We start from the raw sequence: 14,137 nt of genomic DNA, 5'->3' as shown, positions 1-14,137 counted from the left end.
ATCTTGTGTTTTCGCATAGAAAGATGAAATTTTCGCATAGAAAGATGAAATTTAAGCTTAATCTTAATTCATGGTTAGTTCTAAAGGGTTTGCTATTAAAACTAAAGCTAAATACAAATCAAATTTGGGATCCAAGTTAAACAAGTTTATGAGCTATAATGTGATAAAAAAACCTCGGCATACTTCAACCGATGTGTATCGTAACGATAAAAAGAACAACGACCTCCGCATTACCTTATAATACAATTAACTTACCCTAGCAATGTGGCTTGAGTCACCCAGAAATACATCTATCTTATCTAACCTAGCAAAGTGGCTGGATTCACAGAAATACGTCTATCTTATCTAACCTAGCAAAGTGACTGGATTCACCCAGAAATAATAACAACTATTTGGTTTATTCAAAAGTGAAACAAAGTTCCAGTACACTATTTGTTTCTATATTCAAAGCCTATAATGGCAGCCCTTGAATTCATATTGTGTGCATATAAGCGATTTTGGCTCCCTGAAAACAAAGGACATGGGTGTCAAAATAAATATCGAATAAACTAACATGCAATCCTTTCGCATCAACTGTGATGTTGTTTTTTATTTATTTCTTCCGACCAGTTTCCATTTGAGATATTTGATCAAGAATACATGCGTTTCTAACGTAACAACTTAGCATTAAATATTGGTTATGTGGTCATAAAAACTGTTTATACCGTAATATATTGCCGTAAAGAATATTTTACGTTATTTGATAACCTGTTACGATGTATTGGTCCAAAATGATGACCATTACCTACATTTTCGTTTAAAAGGTATTCGTTTGATTTAATTAAGATATTTTATGTTATTTGTAATATATTACATTACCTTCAATTTATGTCAAAAGAACGACAGTGATTGGCCCGAATCGTTCGAATGAATTAAATTGTATTACATTGATGCCACTTCAAAAAGTTTTATTCTACATCAAGACAAACACGAATTTAATATGATTCTATGCAAATGATCTAAGTGTTAGATAAAATAGAGAGACGACATTTTATTTATATATATATATCAATCCCGTGATGTAACACGAATCATAAACGATATTTAGGCAGAAATGATATGGCAAGTGCGATATGAAACAAGAGGCCCAGGGTTTTAACGGTCATCTGAGGTCTGAAACAAAATGACACAAAGGACGTGTAAACACTATTATGACACCTAGGACACATCAGGCCCTAATAGTTAGTCAGGACTAATGTGGGGACATTCATATTTTCATATAGAGTCAAAAATGGTTCAACATGACAAAAGATCTAAACCTTTTAAAACGACTTGACATAGGAAAACTATCCAGGGTCATTATTCTATGAAGGTAAAGACACACGGGATAGCAGCTGTCGGCAACTTAAGTTGAATATTATTTCCTAACATTGGTTTATTTCATTTTATATATCTATCAAAATTGTGTTTTGTCAAAAGATTTCTAATCCTAAGTGTCGACATTGATCATCTGCCGAAAAACGATCTTAAATGTCCACATGACGATTTTGATCTCGGTGGAACTTCAGTACATATTTGCATTGAGATAAAATTTTTTAAATTTTATGAATAAAATGACGATTCCGTACTTCATGATCGTGTATAATTAACTATCAAACATCGTAGTGTCGATGTATATGTGTGCCGTGTTCTCATCAAATCAGCGAAACATTGAGTAGAATCCATGCAAATGTCCTTTTACTGTTTCGAGCATATCCAATAGTTCAGACTGAAGAGAATATAGAAGACAGCGGACAGGATACATCATCAAGTATACAATCGACAGGGAATAGGCAGAAACGGTTGTCGTCTGTATATCTCCAACTTTTAGATTTGGTCCACTTCTTATATTCGCCGAGTTATGTTCTGCAGACTCTTCATCGCCAAGCAAAATATACACGCCTAAGTTTTGTGTTTTGTCGTAATTGTGCAAAGATACTTCATCCTTCCAACCTACTGTGATTGCGATTATCTCCATGGTGTGTTTAAATATTGTTATCTATGATGAAGAGAAACGGAACCGTCTTGTTTTTTCCCACCGTTACTGCACTGACGACCTTCTGTTCGTAGCGCAAAATTCTTTTTCCGTCGTTGCTTTCTTTGCCAAGACAAAGAGCAGGTTCCCCTCTGACTCTTTTGCATCTGAATATAGACCAATAACCTCTACGACGCCTTTTAGAAATATGTGTTTGGTAAAATAATTGCAACTTTATAATTGCACTTTCTTGGCCAGTGGTTGTCCGTGGTCGTCTGTTTATGTGTATGTTTACATCAATTGCAAAATAAATCTTAGGTCTATTGCGTAATTCGCGGTGATGTAGATTGACTTTACACAGACTTGAATGTTGTTTGACTGTCGACGTCCCCCCTTCATAACTCTCGAGTTCTGTTTCATAACTGCGTTGACACGTCAGGTTTAACCTTTCGACTGAAACAGAATTTAAATGATTACAGTGGTTTTTCAATGGAAGATATTTCTAAATGGTTTCAAAAGTCCTTTTAAATAGATTGCCTAAAAGTGATATTGTTGTTAGATGCGACTAATTGGATGATTGTGTTTCACGGCTTAATAACATTGTAGTCTCACATAGCACTTAATTTCCCCATAGTTCGATATTCTTGTTTTAGCAAGCAACCATAATGTTATGCATCTCCTGTCAAAGTTTCGAAGAAATCAAACAAAATATTGTATGCTATATGTATTGAAAAACCTCTTCAGTATGAATTTTTGTAAGAACTTTTGTTGGTAATGAAATAAAATTGATGCTCGTAAATTACTAAAAGAAATCCTCACAAACATGAAAGCAGACCAATTGTTACAGAAAAGGAATAGAATATTGTCATTTGCTATTGATAAGGACGTAATTAATATTGGAAATATTTCCCGTTGTCTAAATTCACTGTTTGTTTTCCTGTTATTATATAACCTATATTTCAATATGTAATCTTAAAATAATTAACATAGTTAAAACAATAAATATTTAACATAATGGTTCATGGGATTATCAATGTTGTTATTTACAAAACAATTAAAACAATTTATTGTATCAAAAAAGAAAATGATCGACGAAGAAATTATTTCATAAAGTCACGGTCTTGAATAACTTGAGGTATATGCATATCCTGAAACTACCACCAAAATAGCCATAATCCAATCGTTGAACAGCCTTCCCTGTCTGTAATGCCTTGCCAGTGGTGCTTTCTTACATATTTTGGGAGATAATGAGATAAATGGGTATTAAATTTAGTAACATGAATGACCGTGACCTTCATTCAAGGTTACAAACCTTATATCTTTCAACTACTTCTTGTCATGTTCTGAAAAGCTTAGACCTGATATTGGACCTATAGCATGCTGAAATGCTGAGGTCAAGGGCTAACAAGTTTAGAATTTTAAAAGTTTGTTAATATGAATGACCTTGATAATAATTTATGGCAATTTCAATTGATATAAGTTACTGAATAAGTAGAACGACCTCATCAACATTGATGTATAACACTGCAACATGTTAAGTATGTATATGTACGTATATTTACCTGTCCCCAGTGGTAGCACGGTATATGCTGGGAAGCTATTCAGGAACATTCCCAGGAATAACGTGATCACTGAGATTGTTAATACAAGCTTCTTCATTGTAACAAATGAGAGAATATGTTCCAACATGATCTGTACTTTCAAGATCAGAAGATTGTAACCTTCGAGGACAACCTCAATTGAATTACCTGAAACAAATTTTCAAAAATTGAAACCCTTTAGTAAAATATTTGTAAACAAATCAATCAATAAACAAATAAATGCTTATTATGTCTTAACAGCCTCAGACGTGTATCCTCGGTGATTTTCCGATGGATGAATAAGAGATGGTCCTATTTATATGTACCCGAGACGACTCTTATTTAACTGTATTTTTTTAATGATTTCGATCCAAGAATATTTTAGTATGCAGATGTATTGGTTAACAGGCAACATGCCTACAGAAAGCCTGTCCCTATAATATTGAATATGACAATAATATGCCATTAGCATCACAAACATCTTGCATAGCACTCATGTTATCATAAATAAGACTTCAACAAAAATTAAGATAGAAAAATAAAAAGCTGAGATAAAAAAGAACACTTTTCCATAGCTATCACGTTATCATAAATAAGATTTTGAAATAATACTAATAATAAATATGGTCAAGATTAAAAAATAAAATTTGGTAAACCATTGAAATAAAAAATCATTCATGATGTACTGATGGCATTAAATCGTAAGTGGTAAAAATATCCCCAAGATAATAACAAAATTGAAAAATTTTGTTGAGTAAAATCACAATTACTCACAAAATGTCTTCTGTAGCTTTATGAATAGATTGATCTCTTCCTCCGGTGGTAGCAATTCGATGTTGTACTGGTTTACTTTATGTACGTCATGAGTTCCAACCGATTCGTCATTGTGTTGAACATCTCCACATGGATAACAAAAGAAAATCTTACACGTAGGACAATAAATATCAGATTGATTCTCGCACACGTGACAGGCGTCTACGGCAGGCTTTGATTTCTCTTGCTCAAATTTGACATTGTGATTTAGATTTTTGTCGATATGTATTTCCTCGTTACATTGTCTACATAGATTCAAATCACAATCCGTGCAGAATGCCGTGGACATTTGGTTTGAGCAATGACTACATATCTTTTTAGACGAGATGAAGGTTTGCAGATCAATCAAAGTATAGTTGTGTGGAAAAACTGAGATGTCTCTGTTGGACAAAAAGAAGGAGTTTTTACACACTGTACAAATAACTAAAGTTTCGTTCCTTGAATTGATCAGAAATCGACTCTCTACACATGCTTTGCAGGCTGAGTGAGAGCACGGATAGTGCACGGGGATGTGTTTATCATCATCAAATAAATTGTTACAAAGTTCGCACTTCAGAAATTCGTCTCTTATGTCATCAAGGAATCTTTTGATTTGTTTATCTCCCATTGTTTCTCCTTTAAATTTCTTCAATCTGCAATACAACAGAGTAGGTTAATATATAGCAAACATAAAACTATCATGGTATATTATTATATATATCAAAGAAACACAATACATATCTAAAGTCTAAATCATATATATATATTTAGACTAAACAAGCAAATATGACTAAACTTTTTGTACCGTCAGTTTTTACTAACTTTGGCTGGACAATAATGTTAGCAAAGGTTTCTTAACTGATTTGGGTTTAATACAGGTACACTAAACTCAAAGACATTCACTCGAATCTCAACATGGCAAACCTCGGTTTCGGTTCAAATCCAAAATGGCCGCCATCACTATACGTTCAATTTTGTTATAGGCGGCATAAATTTTTCTGCGCACATGGTAATTTTAGGAGCCAAAGGTCACAGGGTGAAAATTCACATTTTCATTGTTTAAGTCCTTATTAACTAAATATTAGAATAGAGATGATATTTTTCGCATGTAAATATTAAATTTGTTAAGTTCAGTTACGAAAACTGATGGAACATTTAGACAGTGGGTTACAGTTGTTCAACTTTAGCATTAAAAACTTTTAATATTTTTTTGCTGAAAACTAAGATTTTTCAACGATTTTATATCATGAATTTATTGTTTAATACTGCATCTGGATATTGATATAACCTGCTGAAGTTGATTAAATCCTAGGGTCACATTGACAAGGTCACGTGCGTAAATTAGGTCATATTTAAGCATCCTCTGTTCAAAAGCAGGCTTTTATATTATTATTTTAGATTGTTTTATGAGCCTATTTCACGGAACACCTTCACTAAAGGTAGGATATTATAATTGTGCTTGCTACCCCACTACATGATCGTAAAAGGCGACTAAATATGGTTACTTAGATGAAAATGCTTTAATTTTTCAACCATTTCATAGCTTTAAAGTGACGTTTAGAGCTTTATTTGGAATTTGTCAATATCTGCTTAAGATTATTGCATCTTAGGGTCACATGAAGTTGGTGATTGGGAAGAATTAGGTCATATTCAATGAAAGATATCGTCTGCCAATTAGGTATCTTATAGGTTTTCAATGTTTAAGCAAGTGTTTAAACTATCTTAGTTTCGGCCCAAACTGATACCCCTCCTTTCAGAATTGTTTTCTCTATCCATTGATCTGCTATTATATCATCTGTTTATAATTTAATATAATATATAATATACTTGCCCATCCATCAACATTGTACATAACACGACCTTTCTTTTTCAGTTTGTTTAGCGAACTGTAAGTTTTCTGTTAGTCGACACCGTTTCCTCATATATATGACTGAACAAAATATTTGGTATCTGATTGCATGTTTTTGAACTCATTAAATGTGATTTGTTCATTCGTCCAATATGTTGCATTGTATTTTGTAATAACATTATGTTTATAATAACATTCCACTTGCATGACTGGGTATGTCTTTGAATATAGGCTCGTTATCATTGCTAGTATTAATTCGTTCTGAAACTCATTTAATCATACATATTGCTATATAGTTGTTTTCATAGATGTCACTTCATCATAGACTTTCAACTAGAAAAAACAAATTTTAAAAAAGTATCATCAATCGATTTGTCATCCTCAAATTAGTTAAAGTAGACACCTCAAACGTTTTTGTATTTCGCTTAGTTCCAATACTTACTCTAATAAGTCTAATCTAATACGCAATAAAGGCGGATTTGGATTTGAAACCAAAACGAGGCTTTGCTATAGAGGGATTCGGGTGGACTGTTTCATGTGTCAAGAAACACAACCAACCATTCAACCGATTTCTGTTAAAAAATGTGTTCAACCTCTTATGGAGAAAACTCATTGCCTGGTCTAAAATGAACAATTGTAAAGCATAAAAAAGACAGTATCAGTGATAAAACTACTATCATATCTAATAAAAAACACTTACCTTACTCAAATGTTATGCGGATGTATGAAACACTGTGTACCGAATAATTCCAAACTGCTTTATTTACCCGCATTCTTGGCAAACTTCCAGATTATAAATAAGATAAAACAATAGTGTATTGTCCTTAAAGGTTATTTGCACGAGTAGTTTGTTTGGGCAGTCTACTACCAAGAATTGGCAATGAACTGCATTATTCTATTGAAATAAAAAATGATTGCGTGTTACCGAATTACGCATACTAATCAGCCCTAAGCAGTTGTATAAAACCTATATAAAACTTTGATCAGATACCACATATTTGTTTCATTATATACCATCCATGTGCATGTTTACGTCAGAATTATGACAGGAACATGCAATACATGTATCATATATTAATTGTATTCAAAATGTTTGTTTGTTTGTTTGATTAATTAACGTCCTATTAACAGCTATGGTCATGTAAGGACGGCCTCCAATGTATGCAGTGTGTTGCGTGTATGTTGCGCGAGGTGCGTGTTTTGGGAGACTGCGGTATATTCGTGTTGTGTCTTCTTGTATAGTGGAACTGTTGCCCTTTTTATAGTGCTATATCACTGAAGCATGCCGCCGAAGACACCAGGCAACACACCCCACCCGGTCACATTATACTGACAACGGGCAAACCAGTCGTCCCACTCCCTTTATGCTGAGCGCTAAGCAGGAGCAGAAACTACCACTTTTATAGACTTTGGTGTGTCTCGGCCAGGGGACAGAACCCAGAGCCTTCCTCACAGGGGCGAGCGCTCAAATGTAGGTGTATTGGGATTGGTTCGCCCAATAAAATCCTAAATGTGAATTTTCTAACACACACAAATCTTTATAGGTTAATAACACAGGATAAATACTCAAACACTAAAACAGGTTCATTCTCCTATCCGAACGCTGACTAAGATAGACATCTTACAATCATGTGTTTAAACTTGACGGTGAAATCCTTACAGAAATATTCGTTTCATACAGAAAGTCTATCGAACATTTCACAGATAAACTCTTGTAATATATAAGTATTGTGTCTCCTTGTAATCGTGGAACAACAGGGACCTGGCACGATTTTTTACCAACAGTACAGTATATTTATATGTATATATAATAGTATCAATGGTATGAACCTGGCGGTAGAGAAAAACGGAGCATTTTTTAAAACTATTTTAAAATATTTTGAATATGACGTCATAATAGTGTTTTACACGTGTCTTATGATATTTATGACCTATCTACACAATATGTTTTCACTAGGTTGTTTTGCATCAGTACTGAAATGGGTAATATTATGGCAATACAGTATTTTGCCGTTTTATTTACATCTGTCACATGACAGAGACATTCAAGTGCCTATATATAGCGATGGTAGACCTAATGCCTGCTCAAGAATACACTACATTTCTATCACAATTCACCCATTTGTCACCAGTTTTAGCCTTGAACCATGTTCATATTGTGGTGAAAATGCTTCTATTTCGGCTATTACCTCTTCCTTTTCTTATGTGAACCGGTAAGTAAAGAAAAAGGCCAAAATCATATGATATGTTGTTTGTGAATATGGTTTGTTTGTTTGTTTAATTAACGTCCTATTAACAGCTATGGTCATGTAAGGACGGCCTCCCATGTATGCGGTGTGTTGCGTGTATGTTGTGCGAGGTGCATGTTTTGGGAGACTGCGGTATATTCATGTTGTGTCTTCTTGTATAGTGGAACTGTTATCCTTTTTATAGTGCTATATCACTGAAGCATGACGCCGAAGACACCAAGCAACAAACCCCACCCTGTCACATTATACTGACAAAGGGCGAACCAGTCATCCCACTCCCTGTTTGCTGAGCGCTAAGCAGGAACAGAAACTACCACTTTTATAGACTTTGGTGTGTCTCAACCAGGGGACAGAACCCAGAGCCTTCCTCACAGGGGCGAACGCTCAACTCAAGGCCACAAGTGAGGCGGTGCCAAGGGAGACATTAGGAAAGATAAAGTTAATAGGAAGAAGAGAAAAGATAAGATCCTAAATTTAGTCGCCTTTTACGATCATGCAATAGGGGCAGCAGGTACAATTCTAACGCCCTACCTGCAGGGAACAGACAACACTACATTGAACATAGCTTTACATGTATTTTTTAAAATTGTTTTTTTAATGTAAAATAAGTATAAACCAGTGATTCCGAAATCGATATGTACAAGAAGAGGTCATAGAGGGATTTTGGCGCCCACAGAAAAATGATTTTTATGATGCCCGCGTCACACTGTCCCGATATTGATATCCGATGGTCATACGATTATGAAATTTTCAATTTCGGGTGAAAATCATCCCGAAGGATGTCTTACCCGACGTCTTCACCGAAGGGATAGCCGATGAAAATATGATGCCTAAAGAAGGCTACACGATTGTATTCGAATCAAACACGAGGTCAACGCGGATACGAAAGCTGAATGAAGGACACACGAATGCTGAGCGAATGCGACACGATGGCTATACGACGTCGTGTTGTAAATACGATGCGCATACGAAGGCAACTCGCAAACATTACAAGAAATGCAATCAAATATCGTTGAAGCTCAACAAATAGATCTATATTGTTTGGAGATGCTCCACCGCCGACAGAGAATAAATTTGTTTGTTTGTTTGATTAATTAACGTCCTATTAACAGCTATGGTCATGTAAGGACGGCCTCCCATACATGCGGTGTGCTGCGTGTATGTTGTGCGAGGTGTGTGTTTTGGGAGACTGCGGTATATTCATGTTGTGTCTTCTTGTATAGTGGAACTGTTTCCCTTTTTATATAGTGCTATATCACTGAAGCATGCCGCCGAAGACACCAAGCAACAAACCCCACCCGGTCACATTATACTGACAACGGGCGAACCAGTCGTCCCACTCCCTGTATGCTGAGCGCTAAGCAGGAGCAGAAACTACCACTTTTATAGACTTTAGTGTGTCTCGACCAGGGGACAGAACCCAGAGCCTTCCTCACAGGGGCGAACGCTCATCTCAAGGCCAAAAGTGAGGCGGTGCCAAGGGAGGCATTAGGAAAGATGAAGTCAGTCAGGAAGAATAGAAAAGATAAGATCCTAAATTTAGTCGCCTCTTACGATCATGCAATAGGGGCAGCAGGTACAATTCTAACGCCCTACCTGCAGGGCTCCAGAGCATAAATGATATTCTTCATTTGAACAATGATTGGTGTTTAATTGTGTATATATATATGTCTAACAAACACAAAAAATAATAATAAATAATTTGTTTCGCCTTTGGTGCATGCACAATCAGTACGGCATTCCATATAGGATACAGTGACACGGATTTTTTTCGGGATGCAATTAATAATTTTTCATATTTTCAACTTGAAGTAAAATTAGAAGCTCAAAATTTTCAATGGTGGTAATGGTGTAAAGTAAGTAACTTTTGTAGCTGAAGAAAAATAATAAATCGTCTGCTCCTGTTTTTGATAGTGAAAAAATACCATTTGTCAGCGGTGGAGCATCTTTAAAGCACATATCAATAATTTAATTAAATCAAATTGGCAATTAAAATAAAATGTTGTAGAATTTGTAGAAGAAATATTTTGACATGTTAAAGTTTTATGTGCCATAACTGGTCGAAAATTTTGATATGTTTTCTCTTCAGTAATTTTTGATATGCATTCAAAATGATACAAAGGCATGAGGAAATATGTATGATGCTTCATACTCATTTGCAACAACGCAGACTTTATATGCACTGTAATAATTCTTGTATTTTTGTTTTATTATTTTTTCATGATATACTGTATGTTTAGATGAAAACATTTAACTTAAATTTAACTTAAAGTGTTATAGTTTCAATGTAAGTGTAATCTGGAATCAGTGTAGGATATTTATATTATATTTATTATGATAATAACATTATTTCTCCTGTTACCCAGGATGTCTGAGAAAAATACTCTGGTGAGTTTTATGCAAGTGTTCATATGAGCGACTGAAATTACGTTGTCTTCGTCAGCACCGTAGTTCTATCGTGACGTAATCGTACTAGGATACGATGTCTTCAAGACGGTCTTACGAGGGCTTCACGTAGTCGTGTTGCCTTCTTAAGACCATCGGATAACTTCGTATTTCCATCGTATTGCGTTCGTAGTTATAAATGTGCCCATTGTCGCCGGTCATTCTGTGAAACACGTGTTCTAGATTTCTACTGTAATATTGTTTACATGTGTAACGTTGTCATTTTCCGTGCATCATCTCATGTTGTGTATACTGCTGACTAGACGTTGTATGTTGTCTTGTGTTAGCATTTGAGATATATTCGACTCCACCTTAGTATTGGTATTATTATTATTTTTTTTTATTTTGTATGTCTTATTTCTGATTACCACTTTCTTTTTCTTTTGTTTTTTTTCTCACTGCATGTACTCACCCGTATCCGTGTGTTTGGATGTATCATGAAGTGTGAACTTGACTGACCTTGACTTTGACTGACATCCAGGATAGCGGTTTGTCTTTCAGTAGGTGGTCTCAGTATTCTTTCCGGCTCAGTATTTTCCTTCAGTTTTTGCTTTAGTTTTCATTTGCGGTGTGATTAATTATTTTTAGTTTCATAATTTGTTTCATTCATTTCTGCGTTCTGTGATTTTGTAACATCGCGGATTTTTGTGAAACGCGTCGGTTCTGTGCTGTTTTTTTTCCCCTTTATTTCATGTTTGTTTTTTTTTCTTTTTCAGTACACGTTTGTTTATTCACTCATTACTTTATTTGTTTTCTTGATTCTGTTTTCTTTTCCTAAATTTATAATTTATTTGCAATATTATTTTTTTTTCAGATGGTAAGTATTGGATGTGTGTTTGTTTAATCTGTGTTGGAATTATTTTTCTTTTTCCAGGTAAATTTTGGTTTTGATTTCTTGTGCTTATTTACTTATTAAGGATTGAACTTTGTATTTTTTTTTGTAGTTGGACTTTGAATTTCCTTTACAGGTGGACTCTTCATTTAGTTTTTTTTTTACTTATTTCATATTTATTAGTGTAGTTTTTTGTATACCAGTTTTCTGTGTTGCTATTTGTGCTGTCAAGGGCAATCATGGATTTAAGTGATCAGGAGATAGAGAAGTTGGTAAGTCATTTCAGCGCCCTTAAGGTAAAGCCCAAGATGGATACTTTACAAGATTTTAGAACATGGATGACAGAGTTTGCCCTTGCTCAAACAGAGGAAGTGGAGAGCAAGGAACGTGTGTTGAACCAGGTCTATACCCCATCAGCCATGCAGCACTTTCCAAAAATTGGTCATTTCTCTGGAGATACCAAGAAGGATGCCCCATATGATGTTTGGCGGAGTGAGGTAGAGTGCATCCGTAGAGAGGGTCATCCCGATCATGCAGTTGCCCAGGCCATCCGTAGTTCATTAAAAGGTGAGGCGCTTCGGGTTCGTTCTAGACTGCCAGCAGATGCCACAATTACAGATATCCTGGCCAAAATGGATAGCGTTTTTGGAGTAGTGGAGCAGTCAGAGATGCTATTGGCCAATTTTTACAGTGCTAAGCAACAACCAGACGAAGATGTTTCCTCATGGAGTTGTCGCGTGGAGGGACTTCTTGTTAAGGCCTGTGACCACAACCCCATGGAGAATTTTAGGAAGGATTCCATGCTGCGAACTGTATTTTGGAGTGGACTTCTCGCAAAACGTAAGGATGCTACTGGTCACCTTTATGAGAGGATCATTGACTTTGATCAATTGAGAGTTGCCATTCGACGAGTGGAGCAGGATCATCTATCTCGCTCTGGAGATAAGGTTTCCCGTTCATCTACATCTAAGTCAGCTGTTGAGGTGTCTGCTATGGGAACTGAACTTGGCGAGATCAAGGGTATGATAAAGCAGTTAACTACTGAGGTCAACTCTTTGAAAGAACAAGCAGTTAGTAAAGACAGGATGGTTAACCAGCAGAGAAGACATGACAAGAGAGAGAAGGGGACATCTCACCAGTATTCTGAACATGGAAAACAGAAGAACTTTTACCAGAATCCTGCTAAGCCTGCACCATCCCGGGGAGCTGATAATGTTCCAGCTGCTGGGGGAGAACCCACATGTTTCCGGTGTGGACAGGAGGGGCATATAGCTATTGGATGCCGAGCACATGTGGATAGAAGGAATGGAAATCCTTTAAACGCCAACAGACCTGCCTGGAGGGGCAAGCGACAGGTCTAAGCGGGACAAATTTTACACGGCAAGCCTTGTCAACAGATTCAGCCCGTCAGCCTGCAGATTTGGTTGGTTCACCCACAGAGATGCCAGTGATCATAGAGGGTAGGAGAGTTTCCGCATTGTTGGACACTGGATCTACGGTCTCGACTGTGAGCTTTGATTTTTATTGTGATTACCTTCAGCACCTGGAGTTAAAGTCTGTAGATGCCATCCTCAAGATTGAGTGCGCTGATGGACAGATGCTCCCGTATGAGGGTTATATTGAGGCTGATATTATGTTCGACGGCGCTGGACTTGCCAATACCCAACTTGTTACGGGTGTATTTTTAGTCGTCCCATCGAGCCCCTACAATTCAACTGTACCAGTTCTGGTTGGAACTAATTTACTTTCAGAAGTCATGGCGAGAGTAAAAGGCCAATATGGTGTGTCATTCCTGCAGAGTGCTAAGCTAGTTACTCCGTTATATTTAGCATTTAGATGTCTCACCCTGCAGGAAAAGGAACTGGAACGGCGACATACCGGCTGGCATTGATCAGATCTGCCGAGGCTAAGTCAGTCACTATTTCCCCGAACTCGGACATCGTCATTGATGGATATACGGACAAGTGCCTTCCGTATCCACGTGTGTGTGCACTTCTGCAGCCTACTGTAGGATCCGCCATCCCTGACGACTTGGATATTGTGCCTGTTATGGTGCCGTACACTTGTGATCGGCGAAGTTCTGTAAAGGTGCGTATCAACAACCTCTCCACCCGTACAGTGACAGTGCAGCCGAAAGCCCTCATCTGTGAGTTACAGCCTGTGACTGTAGAGGATGCAGCACAGCATGAGAAGTTGGAGGAAGATGTACTCAGCAAGGTGGAGGTCTGTACAGACAACTTATCTGCAGGAGAGGTTGACCGTGTCATGGAGCTTCTGAGGAGATTTAAGAGCCTTTTCGCATCAAGTGACATCGACATCGGCCATACCAACACGGTAAAGCATCGCATAGACGTCACTGATGATGTTCCTTTCAAGCAGCGATGCAGAAGAATCATT

General features: G+C 36.6%; 1 pseudogene; it reads right to left on the bottom strand.

Annotated features, from left to right (window-relative positions):
• Positions 1–34: 34 nt before the first annotated feature.
• On the bottom strand, positions 35–7,373 carry LOC138320407 (uncharacterized; annotated as a pseudogene).
• Positions 7,374–14,137: the final 6,764 nt, after the last annotated feature.

Source organism: Argopecten irradians, chromosome 1, assembly GCF_041381155.1.
Source record: "Argopecten irradians isolate NY chromosome 1, Ai_NY, whole genome shotgun sequence".
Taxonomy (NCBI): domain Eukaryota; kingdom Metazoa; phylum Mollusca; class Bivalvia; order Pectinida; family Pectinidae; genus Argopecten; species Argopecten irradians.
This window is presented reverse-complemented; position numbering and strand designations above follow the sequence as displayed.